Source organism: Canis aureus, chromosome 27 (assembly GCF_053574225.1).
Source record: "Canis aureus isolate CA01 chromosome 27, VMU_Caureus_v.1.0, whole genome shotgun sequence".
Classification (NCBI taxonomy): Eukaryota; Metazoa; Chordata; class Mammalia; order Carnivora; family Canidae; genus Canis; species Canis aureus.
The window spans coordinates 29,730,870-29,748,211 of record NC_135637.1 but is presented as its reverse complement, the minus strand read 5'-3'; the positions used below and the strand labels follow the sequence as shown (position 1 = coordinate 29,748,211).

Genomic DNA, 17,342 nt, shown 5'->3' with positions numbered 1-17,342 from the left:
GGGAAATATCAGAAAGGGAGACAGAACGTAAAGACTGCTAACTCTGGGAAACGAACTAGGGGTGGTAGATGGGGAAGAGGGCAGGGGGTGGGAGTGAATGGGTGACGGGCACTGGGGGTTATTCTGGATGTTAGCAAATTGAACACCAATAAAAAAAAACTTAGTGAAAGGGAATAAAGGGAAAGGCAACACAATGAGTGAAATTATTAGCGAGGGTGACAAATCATGAGAGATGCCTAACTATGGGAAATGAACAAGGGGTAGTGGAAGGGGATTTGGGAGGGAGTATGGGTGACTGGGTGATGGGCATTGACGGGGGCACTTGGCGGGATGAGCACTGGGTGTTATGCTATATGTTGGCAAATTGAACTGGAACAAACAAATTTAAAAGGAACAAATTGTGATTCATCATATAGGCAAGAGAAAAACCAAGAACCATATGATTCTCTCATTAGATGCAGAGAAAGCATTTGACAAAATACAGCATCCATTCCTGATCAAAACTCTTCAGAGTGTAGGGATAAAGGGAACATTCCTCAACATCTTAAAAGCCATTGATGAAAAGCCCACAGCAAATATAATTCTCAATGGGGAAGCACTGAGAGCCTTTCCCCTAAGATCAGGAACAAGACAGGGATGTCCACTCTCACCACTGCTATTCAACATAGTACTGGAAATCCTAGCCTCAGCAATCAGACAACAAAGGGACATTAAAGGCATTCAAATTGGCAAAGAAGAAGTCAAACTCTCCCTCTTCGCCAATGACATGATACTCTACGTAGAAAACCCAAAAGCCTCCACCCCAAGATTGCTAGAACTCATACAGCAATTTGGTAGCAAGGCAGGATACAAAATCAATGCCCAGAAATCAATGGCATTTCTAGACACTAAATGAGACTGAAGAAAGAGAAATTAAGGAGCCAATCCTATTTACATTTGCACGCAAAAGCATAAGATATCTAGGAATAAACCTAACCAAAGAAGTAAAGGATCTATACCCTCAAAACTATAGAACACTTCTGAAAGAAATTGAGGAAGACACAAAGAGATGGAAAAATATTCCATGCTCATGGATTGGCAGAATTAATATTGTGAAAGTGTCTATGTTACCCAGGGCAATATACACGTTTAATGCAATCCCTATCAAAATAACATGGACTTTCTTCAGAGAGTTAGAACAAATTATTTTAAGATTTGTGTGGAATCAGAAAAGACCCCGAATCTCCAGGGGAATTTTACAAAAGAAAACCATAGCTGGGGGCATAACAATGCCAGATTTCATGTTGTACTACAAAGCTGTGGTCATCAAGACAGTGTGGTACTGGCACAAAAGCAGACACATAGATCAATGGAACAGAATAGAGAACCCAGAAGTGGACCCTGAACTTTATGGTCAACTAATATTCGATAAAGGAGGAAAGACTATCCACTGGAAGAAAGACAGTCTCTTCAATTGATGGAGCCTCAGTGTCCAAGGAAAGATGAAGGGATAAAGAAGCTGTGGTTTATGTATACAATGGAATATTAGCCATTAGATACGACAAATACTCACCATTTGCTTCAACATGGATGGAACTGGAGGATATTATGCTGAGTGAAGTAAGACAATCGGAGAAGGACAAACATTACATGTTCTCATTCATTTGGGGAATATAAATAATAGTGAAAAGGAATACAAGGGAAGGGAGAAGAAATGTGTGGGAAATATCAGAAAGGGAGACCGAACATAAAGACTCTGAACTCTGGGAAACGAACTAGGGGTGGTGGAAGGGGAGGAGGGTAGGGGGTGGGGTGAATGGGTGACGGGCACTGAGGGGGGCACTTGACAGGATGAGCACTGGGTATTATTCTGTATGGTGGCATATTGATCACCAATAAAAAAATAAATTTATTATTAAGAAAAACCCTATTATCATTGGGTAAAATAAATGGCATATTTGTGTTTAACCTTCAGCATAACAACTGAAAGGCCGGTGACTCCCACATGAGATTCTAGAAGAAGCTGAAGGACACATAGTGCCATGCTGGATGCCACTTTCCAGGGGACAGTTTACTGGCTTTTGTTAGTTACCCTCTTTGAATGTCCTATAAGGGTTCTTCAGGACATCAGAATAAAATGAACATATTCTAGGATTGAAAATGCTCCATGATTCAAAGATCACAGTTTGGTAAAAATTTGCAAGATATGTAATAGAGCACATCCTTAGATTCAGATAGACTTTGTGATATAAGAAAGTGATTTAATCATATAGACTCAACATTTACTAGTGAATAATATCTTTTTTCTCTATAGTCATAGGTTTCTCTGAGTAAAGTGGGTGTTTGTGCATAACTGTGTCATATATTTCTTGTTGGGATTTTGTGCCAGGTTTTATCATTTGCTCCTTTTGTTATATCCCCACCTTAATTTCTCATTGGGTATTTTCTATATCCTGGCAAGACCAGTATTTATTTTAAATTCCTACACAGATATTTTGACTATTTGGTTATGCCTGAACAGAAATTTGCATTTCCTCAAAGTCACATGCAAATATAACTGTATGAACTCAGGGAGTATCCCCAGATTTCATGTTGGAACTTTCTTTCTTTTAAGATTTCATTTATTTATAAAAGTCAGAGGGAGAGAGAGAGAAAGAGAGAGAGAGAGAGGCAGAGACACAGGCAGAGGGAGAAGGAGGCTCCATGCAGGGATCCTGATGCGGGACTGGGTCCTGGGACTGCAAGAGCACACCCTGAGCCGAAGCCAGACACTCATCTGATGAGACACCCAGCCATCCCTTGTTGGAACTTTCGTAAGGAATCCAGGATCTTCAGTAAGAATCCAATGTCTTCAGAAAATAATGCAGTAGTAAACATGTTTCTCCTAGGCATGCTTTCCTTATCTCCCTTTGATTTTCTCAGATCCAGTTCAGGATTCTTTGCAACATTTAGTTCTGAAGTCTCCTTAAGCATCTCTCACTGTGACACTTTTTCAGACTCTTCTTGATTTGGTGACTTTGTCCACACTTTATGAGGGGAGATTATTCCTAACATCCCACAGTGCTAACTGCATGCACCTGTTACTTGAAAGCTCTATACTGGGATGTGTCCCTTCTCCCGTCATTTATTCATTTCTTCAAACAGTTAACAATAAGGATCATGGACAGCTATTTTAGACTTTGAAATTCTGTCTGTGACCAAGGTGGTTGTTAACATAAGGGCTATGGTTGTGTCCTCAGTCACACAAGAGTCAGATTTTATGGCATGAGATGGGGGTATGAGCCTGACTGTCTTGGCGCCATTTTCAATTGAGACATCTTATTGTGAGATCTTAGAAATTACAGTCAAGACTACTCCTGGTTCCTGGCTCCTGAAACCATCATCAATTCTTAAGTGCCAAGAGCACTGGGAGCATCTTTGTTTGAATGAAGGGACTCTGTATGGGCTCCTGGATGGCTCCCTAGAGAGATGAGGCTGGTCCCTAGAGAAATCAAGCCCTGGTCTGAGGCTGGGAAAATACACCTGTGTAGCCTCATCCTTGAGAAAGAGGGAATGAGATCCAAGAGGGTAGGCACATCCATTCCAGGAGCGTGATACATCCCAACTTCACAGGCAGAGAAGCTACTACACATAAGTCACTCCCAGATTTAGCCCTAGGTGTCTCTCCACCTGGCTGTTCACCTATCTCATTTATCAGGTCCTTTAATGGACTGGCAAACAGAAGAAAGAGTTTCCCAGAGTTCTGTGAGCTGCTCTACGAAGTTAATCAAACCTGAGGAGGGAATCATGAGAACTCCTGATTACTACCCAAGTTGGACAGAAGGTAAGCTATTCCTTCCTGTTGGAATCAAAGAAGGTAGCCATGTCCAGGGACTGAGCTCTGATCCTGTGCATGTGACACAATCTCTGGACAGAGAAATTAAGTATTGCATTGACATACATTGTAGAACACCCAGTAGGTACCACATCCCACAGAATTGCTGGTTTTGGAGAAAAGAAGAAAAAAAGAGAAAACAAAACAAAACCTAAAAAATGTAGGATTTAAGACAATAGTATGAAGCAAATGGTGGGTATTTGTCATTTCTAATGGCTGAGTAATATTCCATTGTATACATAAAGGGAGAAGAAATGTGTGGGAAATATCAGAAAGGGAGACAGAACATAAAGACTCCTAACTCTGGGAAACGAACTAGGGGTGGTGGAAGGGGAAGAGGGCAGGGGTGGGGGTGAATGGGTGACGGGCCCTGAGGGGGGCACTTGACGGGATGAGCACTGGGTGTTATTCTGTATGTTGGTAAATTGAACACCAATAAAAAATAAATTTATTATTAAAAAAAGACAATAGTATGATATGTGAAACATGTAGTGTGTGTAGTAAAGGAGAGACAAGAGGAGGAAATCCAAGATTTTTGTTTTTAAAGTTTTTGTTGGGATTCCTGAGTGGCTTGGTGGTTGAGCATCTGCCTTTGTCTCAGGGCATGATCCTTGGGCCCTTGGATCCAGTCCCACATCGCGCTCCCTGCAGGGACACTGCTTCTCCCTCTTCCTGTGTCCGACCTCTCTTTTCGTGTTTCCTAGGGTGCAGGTGAGTCTGGCTTTAGTACCTGGAGACACAGAGAAGGGGGTGGCTGGGTGGCAGAGGCTGGGACAGGGTACCTACAAACACGGACATGCATGAGTGATAGAGCCTTTTTGCCAGAAGGTTCTCAGTCGTGGGGGCTGTTAACATCTTGGAAGCTCCCCCAGAAGTCAGATTTTGTCTCTACCTGACCAAAGAGACAGGAACAGGAGGAGGACAGGTATCTACCCCATGTTGCTGAAGACCCTGCCACCACAGTGAGACCGGCCTGTCCAAGGAGTGTCATATCTCACTGCTGACCCAGAGAAATGAAAGTGCTTTTTATGCAACTTTGCACCTTCTGCCCGACTCTCAGACTCTACTTGATTACTGATTCAGGATCAGAGGTAGGACCTGAGGACAAGAAGGCTGAACAGGCTCCGCTCAGAGTGGGAAACTGGGATGGGTGGAGGGATCAGCTGTGGGAACCCCCACAGGACACTGCCCAGGAGCCTCTGCCAGGCAGTGAGGGCACCAAGCTGCTGGGGTCTCAGCCTCTGCCCAGCCCTGAGGTCCAGGGGCCTCCCCCAGCTGGGAGGGTCCCCCTGCAGGGCCCAGGAGATGCACAGTGCCGCCTGCTGGTTACATGTCCCACTCAGGGTCCTCAGTGTCCTGAGGTTAACATCCACACCTGTGACCTGAAATACTGTGTGAAGCAGCCTGTGGGGTCTGATGCAAGGAACATGGATACATGTCTGTGGTTGAGAGCTTCCCACATGGAGGGAAGAGTCATCTAGCTATAATCACTCCTGTGACTGTGGGAATGTCTACAAAATAAAAGTCATGCAAAAGACTGAGCCTATCCCACCTGTGGGACATTTCGGGAGCTCCTCAGAGGAGTGCCTTTCAAGTTCATCTCAAGAGAGGAGTAACCGTGTCCTGCACAAAGAGTCATAGAAGAGAAAATCAAAGCAGGGCATCAGGATCCTCAAACCAGGATGGAAGGCAGTGATTTCACAAAAGCACCAGCACCTGGTAACATTTGAGTTACCTCCCCGGTGAGATCCCCTCATTTGGGGATCTCCTCCCTGGATGGGAGGGCAGAGAGGACAGTGCAGGAATGAAGATACCAAGTTGTCAGGGCAGAGCAATTGAGGCAGGGACATAGCAGGTGGGGATGCAAGCAGCTGAGCTCCCAGGGGCCTCTCAGGCCTGTGCAGCAGGAGGAAGGCAGGGAGAGAAGGAGGAAGAGGATTGTGTGAACCGGGGTCTCTACTATGACAGGCCCCTGAGAGGGTGCTGCTGTCAGTGCAGGGGAGCCTCAGGTAGGGAGAGGCTTCTCTGTGCATGAAAGAGTAGAAGATCTAGGGAAGCAGCACAAACACTGAATTCCTAGCTCAGAAATGGGGGCCCCAGACCTTGAGCAGCAGGAGCAGGGTCCATGGCCTGAGGCTGGTGTGCAGGCCTGGTGAGCAGGCCCCAGGGGGGGTGTGACCAGGAAGGGGGGACAGTAGCCTGGGACAGACCCAGAGCCTCCTCTCCGGGTGCAGCATGGGGACAGGAGTCCTGGAGGCAGTGTCCCTGGAACCCCACGGGAATGTGCAGGCAAGGCTGAGGGGAGTGAGCATTTGTTAGGGGGATGTTTGCAGACCTTCACACCCCAGGGGTGGGGAGAATTCAGAGAGCAGCATGAGCTGAATGTCCAAGGTCAGGCTGCAGTACCTGGGACAGTGGGCACGATGAAGCGGGAGTAGAGACGAACCCCAACCTCTGCACCCACCTGCACATCCCCAGGACCTCAGGCACAGGGAGGCAGAGCTGGGGGCTCCCTCATCCCTTCCGCACCCGGGAGGAGGAGAATATATCCTGGTCAACAATTCCGTCCCAAATTCCTCTCCCTGATTTTGGTCATGGAGGGGCCCTGGAGGATCCTCCTGAGCTGTGGGGGCCTGGAGCTGACAGCAGGTGGGCCCTGGACCTAGACACACACAGGAGCTGCCTTCTAGGGCCAGCAGCCCACGGACCCCAGGGGAAGAGCCCCAGTCCCCTGCTGCCCCAGCCTGGGTACCCCCTGACTGATGAGGGGACAGGAACCCAGAGCAGAGCCCCCTGCCTCCAGTGCTCTGGGTCCTGACCCCTTCTGCATGGAGGACAGGCCATAACCAAGTCACACCCAGCATTCCTGAGGCTGCACCTCATGACCCCAAATGGCTCAGAGTCCCCTGCTGTGGCTCCTCTCTGGGGACTGTCTCCAACTGTCCCCACTGCTCCACTGCTTCTCCAGGATCAGAGTGAGGCTCAGGGTCAGCACGATCCCAGGGCAGGGAGCACATGGACAAGGACATCAGGGATGCTGCCCCCATGGACTCCACTATGGGTCCCTGAAGCCTGGTCTCTCTCTGTCTCTGTGTCTCACCCCAGCTCCTTCTCTGTCAGCGGAGCCTCTGTCCACACTCCTGGTGCGGAGGCCACAGGCTCGCTCTGTCTCTATGATCTCCTCTGTCTCTGGCCCCAGGTGTGTGCTATAATTACAGGTTTATAGATGACCAAGCTCTATTTTTCAAAGTTTCCTGTGTTGCAGCTGAAGGACCTCCTGCAGTCATCACCAGATCCACAAGGGCAGATCTGACCTTGACATTGGTTATGGAGAGGCTGAGACCTTCACCACACAAGACCTTCTGTTCCTGAAGGGACAACGCTGGCTCCCACCCTCTGTGACCACGGAGGTCGTGGTTCAATTCCAGGCGCGGCTCTGACACATCACAATGCCTGACCCCCCCCCCCGCCCTGGGGACACACTCTGACATCTGGACTAAGGGGCTCATGTTAAGTTTCTTTGCTCCCTTTTCTAACTGCCTGTTCAAACTCCCTCAGGTCCCCTCCTTCCTGTCCTCCCCCTTTCAAGGACAGGGGGTCACACCTCCTTGAGCAGTGGATGGGATGATGTCACCCTGTCAGCTCCATCATGGATCCCAGACTCCTAGATGACCTTCTCTGTCTGTACAAAGGTGCTGTCGCTCTGGGGTAGAGTTTACTGAGCTGTGACAACACAGCAGTGGTGTGGCCGCCCTCTACGGGCCCTGTAGGAGAGTGACATCACCAGGAATGCAGCCACCTCACACACTCACCCTCCTTCCTCCCCCTGCTGTCAATACCTGGCCTCCTTAGGACCTCTAGATTCCCACCTCTTCCAAAATACATTGAGATTCCAATGATGTGGAGTGTAGCCTGTGGTATGTTCTTCTTCCCAAAGAACCCACCTCTTCCAAAATACATTGAGATTCCAATGATGTGGAGTGTAGCCTGTGGTATGTTCTTCTTCCCAAAGAAATGTGCAGTTAATACTTATGCATATTTTTGGACTTGAGAACTTATTTTCTTTAAATATTGACTAATATCACCCTCTACGAATATACATCATGTTTGAGGACATCTTCATTACACCAAGTGTGATCATTTTATAAACAGCTCGTATAAAAATCAGTGTGTAATTTTTTTATTGCTTTCAGGGGTGCTGATTATGAAAAGTTTCCATAAGGAAGCACATGGTGGTTTTTCTCTGGAAAGTTTTTTTTATACCTTTTATAATTTTGATTGTGGCATTGATTTATGTGATCCATGCAATCAACAAATAATAAGGAAAACTAGTCATTTGGTTGAAGCTAAGGCAATAATGATGCCATCTGCAAAAAGAGCTGACATGTGCATCAGCAGAACAGGGATGGGGCTGAAGGACCATGATAGCTTCACGACCTAAGAGTGTTTCATTTACTGAGAAATCAGAAGATGAAAAGTGAATGTACACTAGCCTAAAAGAACCTGTCCCTGATCCCGAGGACAAAACTGTCTCTTTCCTTTGATACCTTCTGTGTACAATGGGCTACTCTGAGTGACTCTGAGGTCAGAGACGTGAAGGAGTCTCCATTCCCAGGAGGGTCCCCCAGATGCACCTGGGCAAGGGTATCAACTGAAGAATGAGCAGAAACCAAGGGGGAGCCTAAGCAGGCAGCTGCTGGGGTGCTCACTCACTTTGCAGATGGGTAAGTGGGTTTTTGTCTCACTTCCCCACAGGCCTGGAGCACTGTGAGAGCACTGAGACTGCTGTCCCAGGATGAGCAGTAATAATCAGCCTCATCCTCAGCCTGGAGCCCAGAGATTGTCAGAGTGGTTGTGCTGCCTGACCTGGAGCCAGAGAACCGATCGGGGACCCCTGAGGGTCGGTTACTACTACCATAGATGAGGGTTCTGGGGCCTGTTCCCAGGAGCTGTTGGTACCAGCCCACATAACCTCTACCGATGTTGGAGCTGCTTCCAGTGCAGGAGATGGTGACCCTCTGGCCCAGGGACCCGGACACTGAGGCCGGCTGAGTCAGCACAGACTGGGCCCAGGACCCTGCAAGAGGCAGAGACACAGAGAGGGTGATGTTGGATACAAGAAGAAGATGCAGGACCACACATGCCCTCCAAGAGCCCCTCCCCCATCCCACATCCAGTCACCTGTGCAGTGAGCGAGGAGGGTGAGGAGGAGAGGGGACCAGCCCATGGTGGAGGTCATCACTGATCCTGTCTTCAGTGGCCCCTCAGCTGAGCAGAGCCTCCCCTCATCTCTCCCTTCCCCTCTTCATCCTCTGAGAGAAGGAGGGGCCCTCCCATGCAAATTAGACCCCAGCTCTCTGACCCTTCCCTGGCCCTGGGTCAGGTCCCTCTGCCTGAGGATTTCAGGGGGATGACAGGGGAGGGGCTATATGGGGCTGGGGTGTGGTTAGGGAGGTCACAGCTGTGAGACCTGAGAAGAGGCCACAGTCAGTGCCAGGTGGTGTTCCCAGCTCTGATCCAGCATGAGCCCTAAGAAAAAAGCCTCAACTGCCTTCTGGCATCCTGACACCACCTCACCCTGCATGACATGGGAATCATATGGCCGTTGGCCATAGGACTCATGTCCTGTCTTCAGAGCTCTGTCCACTCTCCACCTATGATCTGGACAAGTCTCCCCGCAGGTGGTCTCTCATGACTGTGGCATAGATATTAGGCTTCACTCTAATTTCTCAGTGTGAGAGATTCCTGGGTGTCTCAGTGGTTAAGTGTCTGTCGTTAGCTCAGGGCATGAGCCTGGAGTCCTGGGATCAAGCCCCCCAACCGGCTCTGTGCAGGAAGCCTGCTTCTCCCTCTGCCTATGTCTCTGTCTCTCTCCCTCTCTGTGTCTCTGCCATGGATCCGTTGGCTTTTCACGGGCCACTCAGGACTGAGGTGGTGTCTCTACACCAATTCGTCTGACATCACTGTCACATCCAGAGGAGTGAACGGTCCCCGTGCACAAGTGGTCTCTTCTGGGCAGGATGCTGAGACCTTCCTCCGATATGACGATCCTGGTTGCAGCCCTCTCCTTCTCTGAGTTTCCTGAAATACTGAAGACCCAGGGAGTGAGATTTTCCAGGTTGTGGGTGGAAGACCTCGTGTGCTTTCCTGGAAAGGTTACACACTGAACATCCTTGTCGTCTCCCACTGTTTTCACCTGTTTTATTTTTATTTATTTATTTATGTATTTTTTATGATTGTCACACAGAGAGAGAGAGAGAGAGGCAGAGACATAGGCAGAGGGAGAAGCAGGCTCCATGCACCGGGAGCCCGACGTGGGATTCAATCCCGGGTCTTCAGGATCGCGCCCTGGGCCAAAGGCAGGCGCCAAACCGCTGTGCCACCCAGGGATCCCTGTCTTCAGCAGTTTTAAATTTTAGTTCTCCCCACCCTGTGGGCATGGACTCACTCCTAGGGTCTGTCCTCCCCCACATGGACACAGGTCTGCAGGAGCCCTGCCACGTTTGGTTGTGTGTGTGCCACTGATCTCAGAGCACAAGGGGCAGACGTGCCAAGGTGTTTTAGCAGGAAGATGTATCACCTGGAGAATTTCTGCCAAGAATCCAGAGGAAGAGATTGCGTATTTGTCACCCCCTAGACCAACTGTGCACATAAATTGGATGAATGTTCTTTTTAAGAAAATCTTCTCAATGTGCATTGACTAAGACTCAATGGTGACGTCACTGTGAAGACGCAGGTGGAATTACGAGTATATTGTTCACAGATCTGTGCGGACTGCACGGAGAATAACGATGGAAGTTGCATTTAAAACCTCAGTGCAGTTGCACCTGGTGGTTCAGTGATTGAGCATCTCCCTTTGGCTCAGGTCATGATTCCAGGGTCCTGGGATCGAGACCTGCATCAGGCTCCCTGTGGGGACCCTGAGTCGCCCTATGACTATGTCTCTGTCTCTCTTTCTATGTGTCTAATGAATAAATAAATAAAACGTTTTAAAAAAAGGAATGACTTTGGCTTTCATTTAAAAAGACATGTATAAACATTTTATAAAATGATTTGTCTCTTTTTTTAACTTTATGATTATATCATGGGTCTGATCATTCAGGCAGGAAAACGTGAAGTGGTACCATGAGCCCCCATGAGGACCCTGTTGTATGAACTTCACAGCCATCTGAGTGCCCTGCATTGGCCGAGGTGTCTTTGGAGCCAGAGAAGAGGCTGAGGACCCAGGGGCCCTGGTGAGTCTCAGTAGACCGTCAGCAGGTACTCAGGAGGCCTTCTGGCTGCTGGAACCAGCATATGGCCACCGCTGCAGCCGCTGCTCAGGGTGCAGGTGAGTCTGGCTGTTGTTCCCAGGGATGCAGAGTGGGAGGGCACTGGGTCAGCACAGGCTGGGATGGGGAACCTGCAGACACATTCATGGGTGATGGATCAGGGGCCAGACTGAATTTCCTCAAACCTCTAAGCTAGACCAGCTGATATAGGCTGGCAGTGGCTCTGTGTCCCTGAGATCAGTCCTGACCTGTGCACTGACAGAGTAAAATGAACACTAAAGATCCCAGGTCAGGGTGACACAGTCCCTGGTCCCCTCCGTGGGCTGGGCTGTCCCAGGCCTCCTCTTCTCCTCCACCCTCTGCCACAGGAAGGGCTGTCCATGCACATGGGCTCCACTGACTGACTGCCCAGCCCCTCCCTGGGCCCTGATCCTGGAGCTCTGCTCACACCACACACTGAGGAGGATGGAGGTGGTTCCAGCCCTGGGGAGAGCTCTGGGGGGAAGCACCTGCTGAGACCACACACAGGCCCCCAGGGGAGACTGCCAGGCCAGAGGGGACACAGATGCTGAGTCCCCATCAGGTAGCTCAGAACCCAGTTCTCAGGCCCAGGCACCCTGGGTGAAGGGGCCTCACTGAGCAGCCCTGTAGGACCACAGGGCAGTCCCTCAGCGCCCCCTCCTGGTCACAGGGCACATACCTCAGTAACACCCAAAGCCCTGAGAGCCCAGCTGGTTTCCAGGGCTCACCAGTTCCCTCTCCATTGGCATGGCCAGGTCTGACTCTCAGAATGGGTTCCATCTTTTGGGCCTTAAAAGCATGAGTTCCACATGTTTCACAGAAATGTATTTGTGTTTTAACCTCCTGTTTTTGTTTATTTTTGTGTATTTTTACTGGAATTTGATTTGCCAACATACTGTATGACACCCAGTGCTCATCCATCAAGTTCCTCCATCATTACCCGTCACTCAGTCACTCCATTTCCCAGCCCACCTTCCCTTCTACTACCCGTTGTTCATTTTGTACCAACATATTTGTTGTATCAATGACAAATCCGAGAAGCACAATGTGTTCACAGATGCACAGTACAGTGGCTCCCATCAGGCCACATTGTATTAGAATATAGTCTACACTGTAGGGACATATTGGGACCCTCATCATTGATTCCATCATTAATTTTTCCCCGTACAGATTCTTTTATTTTTTGGACAAACCTCATTTGGTTTCACATATTTTACAGTGGAGACTTTAGTAGGATTGTGTTGAAACGTGGAGATTATAAATTAATGCTCATATTCTGGGCTATCAATAGGTACCTCAATAGGTAACATTTTCTTACAAATGGTGAACCTATGTATTCTTGAGGGTAACGTTATGAATAATCACCCAGATTACTCATTCTCTGCACTTTATTTGCTCAAAGAACTTGTCTCATTCTCAGAATTTGCCCTCTCCCACCTTCTCCCTGTGGTTTCCTTACTTGGTACCTGGAAGCCCATCATGTCCATTTCCACCTTCTGGAGGAATGGGCCTGGGTACTGGCACCATGGGAGTGGGCCGAGATTCGGCATCTACAGGGGTGACCAGGTTTGGGGACCACAGTGGGGGAGTGGTCTTGTGTCTAGGTTGGTAAGTCCTGGCCTGGTAAGAGTTCAGTTGGTGTCTGTGTCAAGAGGAATCAGTCTGCAGGCTAGGTCCTTGGAGTCAGCCTGAAACGAAGGTGGGCCAGGAGATTGGACGTACAGGAGCCTCCTGGCACCTGGGACCACAGGGCTTGGGCTGTTCCTGGAGTGGTGAGATCCTGCATCTGATGTGGAGCTTCTGGCCCCTGGGTACATGCAGCTACCCTTGCATGGAGGTTGATTACAATCATAGTCGAGATTCTAGGTCTGAGAGGCCTCCCTTCTCTTAGGTTGTTTGATCTGGGGAAACAGAAAGGCTGAGGTCACAAAGGAACAGATGTGTCCTGGGGCTCTGGATAAAGTTGGGCACCCTGGGGTCACAAGGCTTTTGGAGACCCCCAAAGCTGGCAAGGAACAGTAGTGGGCCAGGACCTAGGACATATAGGACCTGGAAGCCATGGGAGCTGGCCTGGCTTGGGTGCTGGCAGAGGCTCTGGTCTCCAGTAAGGTCAGGGGCACAATTCACCCTGCCTCCAGGGGAAGGGATTACCTCTGAGCTGGGCCCCCGATCTGGGCAGAGCTCACAGGCACCATGTGAAACTCTTCCCTTCCCCCTTCAAAGCACCTTGCCTTCTGTCTCATTTCACCCAGGGGCTGAAACAGCTCACTGGAATCCTCAGCTCTCTTGGAAGAATTTGCCTTGTGGATCTACTTTAAATTGATGTTTCTGGAAGAATAAGCTTGCTAGAAACTCCTGCACTGTCCTCCTGCTGATGCCACTCTGCTCTCTTCAGCAGCCTCAATGGAATGGGATGCAGGGACCTTACATTCACTCCTGTTCTGGCTAGTCCTGAGGCAGGGGGACGTCAAACTTCCTGTGTGCAATACCTATTCAAGAATGTCCCCTTCTTAAAGCTCAGTTCATCTGATCTCAGCTGTTCAAATTGTTGGGGGAACAGACATCCCTCTCTGAAGCACTGGGTTCTCTTGCTCTTTCTATTTTCAGGACATTGTGGCTGCAATTGTGCATCAGCCTCCAGTGGGGCTGGAGCTCTAGACCCACCCAGGGATGGGTCTACTCAGTGTGGGTGTGGCCTTGTCTTGGATCCAGAGAAGCAGCTGGGAACCTCAGAGCCCAAATGTGTACTTGAGTCCGAGTAATAGTACAGGAGACACCAGGAAGGGCTCCCTGACTTCTGCTGGAACCAACTTATTACACAGCTGTCATTTCTGAAGCCATTGCTCAGGGTGCAGGTGAGTCTGGTTGTTGTTTCCAGGGATGCAGAGAGGGAGGACAGCTGGGTCATCACAGGCTGGGACAAGGAACCTGAAGACACACACACGTCACAATGAAGACAAGAGACAGGGTGCATATGGTTGAGGAGATGAGCCACAGGGATCTGACTCAGGCTGGGGTCCCCCCTCTACCACCGGTGCCTGTCCCTTCCTGTGCAGTGACAGAGGAGCACAAGGACAGGGATCCAGGCCATGGGGGCACAGCCCCTTCTTAGGCCACAGAGCTGGGGCTGGGCTGCCCCTGCCTTGTCTTATCCCCTGTCCAAGGGCCTCACAGAGGAGGGGCTGCTCATGCAAATATGATCACCCCTGCCTCTCCCTCCTGTGCACTTACTGTTCTGTGGTCCTGTGACAGGGAGGATTGATGATGCACTAGCTTCCCCCTGGTGGGCCTGGAGGTAGTAGCTGCTGGGACCCACACCGGCCCAAGTGCTTCGGCCACAAGTACCCATCCCAGTTCAGAGAGGACATGACTATTTAGTTGCCACTAAAAGCAAGGTACCCAGCCCCAGGACTGTGTCAGAGGAGGGATTGCATAACTGGGACCCCTGTCCTGCAGAAACCCCCAGACTCCATCCTACTTCCCCCTGCTGGTCTCTGGGCAACTCCCCTTCTTTCCCACCCCAGGCAAGCCTCCTCTTATGCTTCTCTGACTCCTGTGCTCCCATCATGTAAGAGTAACCCTCCAGGGATTGGTAGAGGTCCTGGAGTGTTGTCTCTAATCAGGATTCCTCCATGGCCTGGGTTCTAGCGGGAGGGATCTGTGCAGTCCTCTTCCAGGAGAACAGGAACTGCTGTGGAGATGAGGACAAGACACAGGGAACACAGAGCAGAAGGTCTCTGTCCCTGCAGACAGAGTCCAGGAGAGGTGGGTTGGCTCCATGTGTTGAGTGTGAGGAGGAGCTGTTGGGGGGGGGGACACATATCTTCACAGAGGAGGACACAGAGGGTGGGAATGCTGGGCACTTCCTGAGCAGGGTTGACAGGACACAGAACAGTCTGATGAAGCTGCCAGGGTTTTGGGGACAGAGCAGGGCCTGGTCTTCAAGCAGGGACCAGTGCAGGGCCATCCTGTGACTTCCTTCACCTCCATTTACTGTAATATTTTTTCATCCCAGCTGTGCCTGTCCTCAGGGGTGCTCATCAGAGAATTAGCTTCAGTGGACATCCTAGTACAGAATGTGGGACAGGGAGACCTAGAAGGGTCCTTAGGAGGAGGGAGGGGCTGGAGAATCGTGACAGCCAAGGCAATGGGGAAGGGTGCAGGGGCTTTGTGTCCCCAGGTGGGACAGTGGGAGCTGACTGACTGGACTCCAGGCTGTGGGAGAGGGAGGGATGGTCCAGAGTATCAGGTGGATGGAGGGCGATGCCACAGAGTCTGGAATGCCTGGAGAGACACAGGTGAGGTCAATTGGAAAAACAGGTGGAAGACTGGTGGTGGGTCTGTTTTTTCCATGTCACCTAAAGACCATATATGATTTGTACAAGGTGTGGAGACATTCGCAGACAACCAGGACTGAGGGAAGCCTTCCCTACCCCAATGGAAGGATGTGCATGCTACATTAACCACAAGCCTGAGGGCTTAGTCCGAGGGGTCCTGAAAAGAAAGCTGGAGGCCATAAGGTGACAGAAGGAACAGGGTGATGACCAAATACACAATGATGATGGGAACCAAGTAGTGTAAATGCTTCCCCCACCGCTGCATCTTTGCTATGCATCCCTGAAAGGAACCCATTATCTATGAGGGAGGAGGGAAGGAAAGGACAGGACAGAGAAGCCCAGGGCACCAGGACTCAGGAGGGGGTGGTGTGTGCAGCATTGGGAACCCCCAGAAGACCTTGCCCAGGAGCCTCTGCCAGGCCCTGAGGGCACCAGGGTGCTGGGTATCACCAGGGGCACAGAAGGCAGCTCAGCCTCTGCCCAACCCTGAGGCCACAGGGGCTCTCCCAGCTGGGAGGGTCCCCCTGCAGGGCCCAGGGGATGCACGTACGCCCTGTGGGTTACATGTCCCTCTCACGGTTCTCATGTCCTGAGGTTTATATCCAGAGCTCTGTCACCAGCACTCATCAGTGACCTAAAGGACTGTGTGGAGCAGCCTGTGAGGCCTGATGTAAAGAACATGGACACAGTGTCTGTGATCTGAGAGCTCCCCCATGGAGGGAAGAGTCATCCATAAAGAAACACTCCTGTGGGTATAAGAATTTATATAAACCATAAACCATATGAAAGGGTGAAATCATCCCACCCTCTGAGACATTTAGGAACTCCTCAAGGGAAGGTACTCATGTCTGTTTTGAGAGAGGAGTGACCGTGTTCTGCACACAGAAGAGAAAATGAGAACAGGGCATGAAGATGCTCAAACCATGAAGGGACGTGGTGATTTCACAGGTGAGAAAATCATCTGCTGACAATGTCACCCTGAGATGGGTGGGAACACAGAACAGGGAAGGACTGAAGAAACCACGTGATTGGGGCAGAACAACTGAGGCAAGAACACAGCAGGCAGGGATGTCAGCGACTGTGCTCCCAGGAGGAAGGCGAGGTGAGAAGGGGGAAGAGGATGGTGAGTACAGACGTCTCTGCTATGACGAGCCCATGAGAGGGTGCTGGTGTCACTGCAGGAGAACCTCAGGTAAGGAGAGGCTTCTCTGTGCATGAAGTAGAAGATCTGGGAAAGGAGCACAAACACTGATTTCCTGGCTCAGCATTATTGAACCCTGACCTTGAGTGGCAGGAGCAGGGCCCACAGCAGGAGGCTGGTGTGCAGGCCTGGAGAGTAAGGCCCTGGGGTGGGTTTGGCCATGTCAGGGGGACAGGGGCCTAGGACAGAACCCTGGGCCCACTCTCTGGGTACCGGACAGGGACAGGAGACCTGCAGGCAGCATCCCTCAGACCAGGCTGGCTCTGGGGGCCATCCTTGCAAGGTGCCTGCAGCTTGTGGGCCTGTGAGTCCTACTCACTGTTCTAGGTCTCCAGATGTGAGCTGGATGTCGATGACGTGAGACCAGCCCCTGTCGGTGTCCCCATGGGAATGTTCATGGAGGGTTGAAGACAGTGAACGTATGTTGGGGGGGGGGTATTTGCAAACCTTAACACCCCAGTGGGGAAGAGGAATCATGGAGGAGCATGAGCTGAATGTCCAAGGTCAGACTGCAGTGCCCAGGACATTAGGCATCATGAAGAAGTGGGGATGGAGAAAAACCCCAACCTCTCCCACCACCTGCACATCCCCAGGACTCCAGCCACAGGGAGGCAGAGCTGGGGGCTCGCTCTCATTTGTTCAGACCATGGGAGGAGGAG

General features: G+C 50.3%; 1 long non-coding RNA gene and 2 pseudogenes across 3 annotated transcripts in view; all 3 read right to left on the bottom strand.

The window, feature by feature from the left end:
- LOC144299429 (immunoglobulin lambda variable 1-47 pseudogene) overlaps window positions 1-17,342 on the bottom strand; it is a 365,984-nt pseudogene that overhangs the window by 171,719 nt on the left and 176,923 nt on the right. The window lies entirely within an intron of this gene.
- The window catches only part of LOC144299600 (immunoglobulin lambda variable 8-61 pseudogene), a 139,575-nt pseudogene that overhangs the window by 111,609 nt on the left and 10,624 nt on the right, over window positions 1-17,342 (bottom strand). The gene's annotated exons all lie outside the window — the stretch shown is intronic.
- LOC144299537 (uncharacterized) lies at window positions 3,462-7,246 on the bottom strand. Its single transcript, XR_013366239.1, has 3 exons — window positions 6,954-7,246; window positions 5,406-5,476; window positions 3,462-4,583 (listed from the first exon to the last, which is right to left on the bottom strand). It is a non-coding gene; the product is annotated as an uncharacterized LOC144299537 (long non-coding RNA).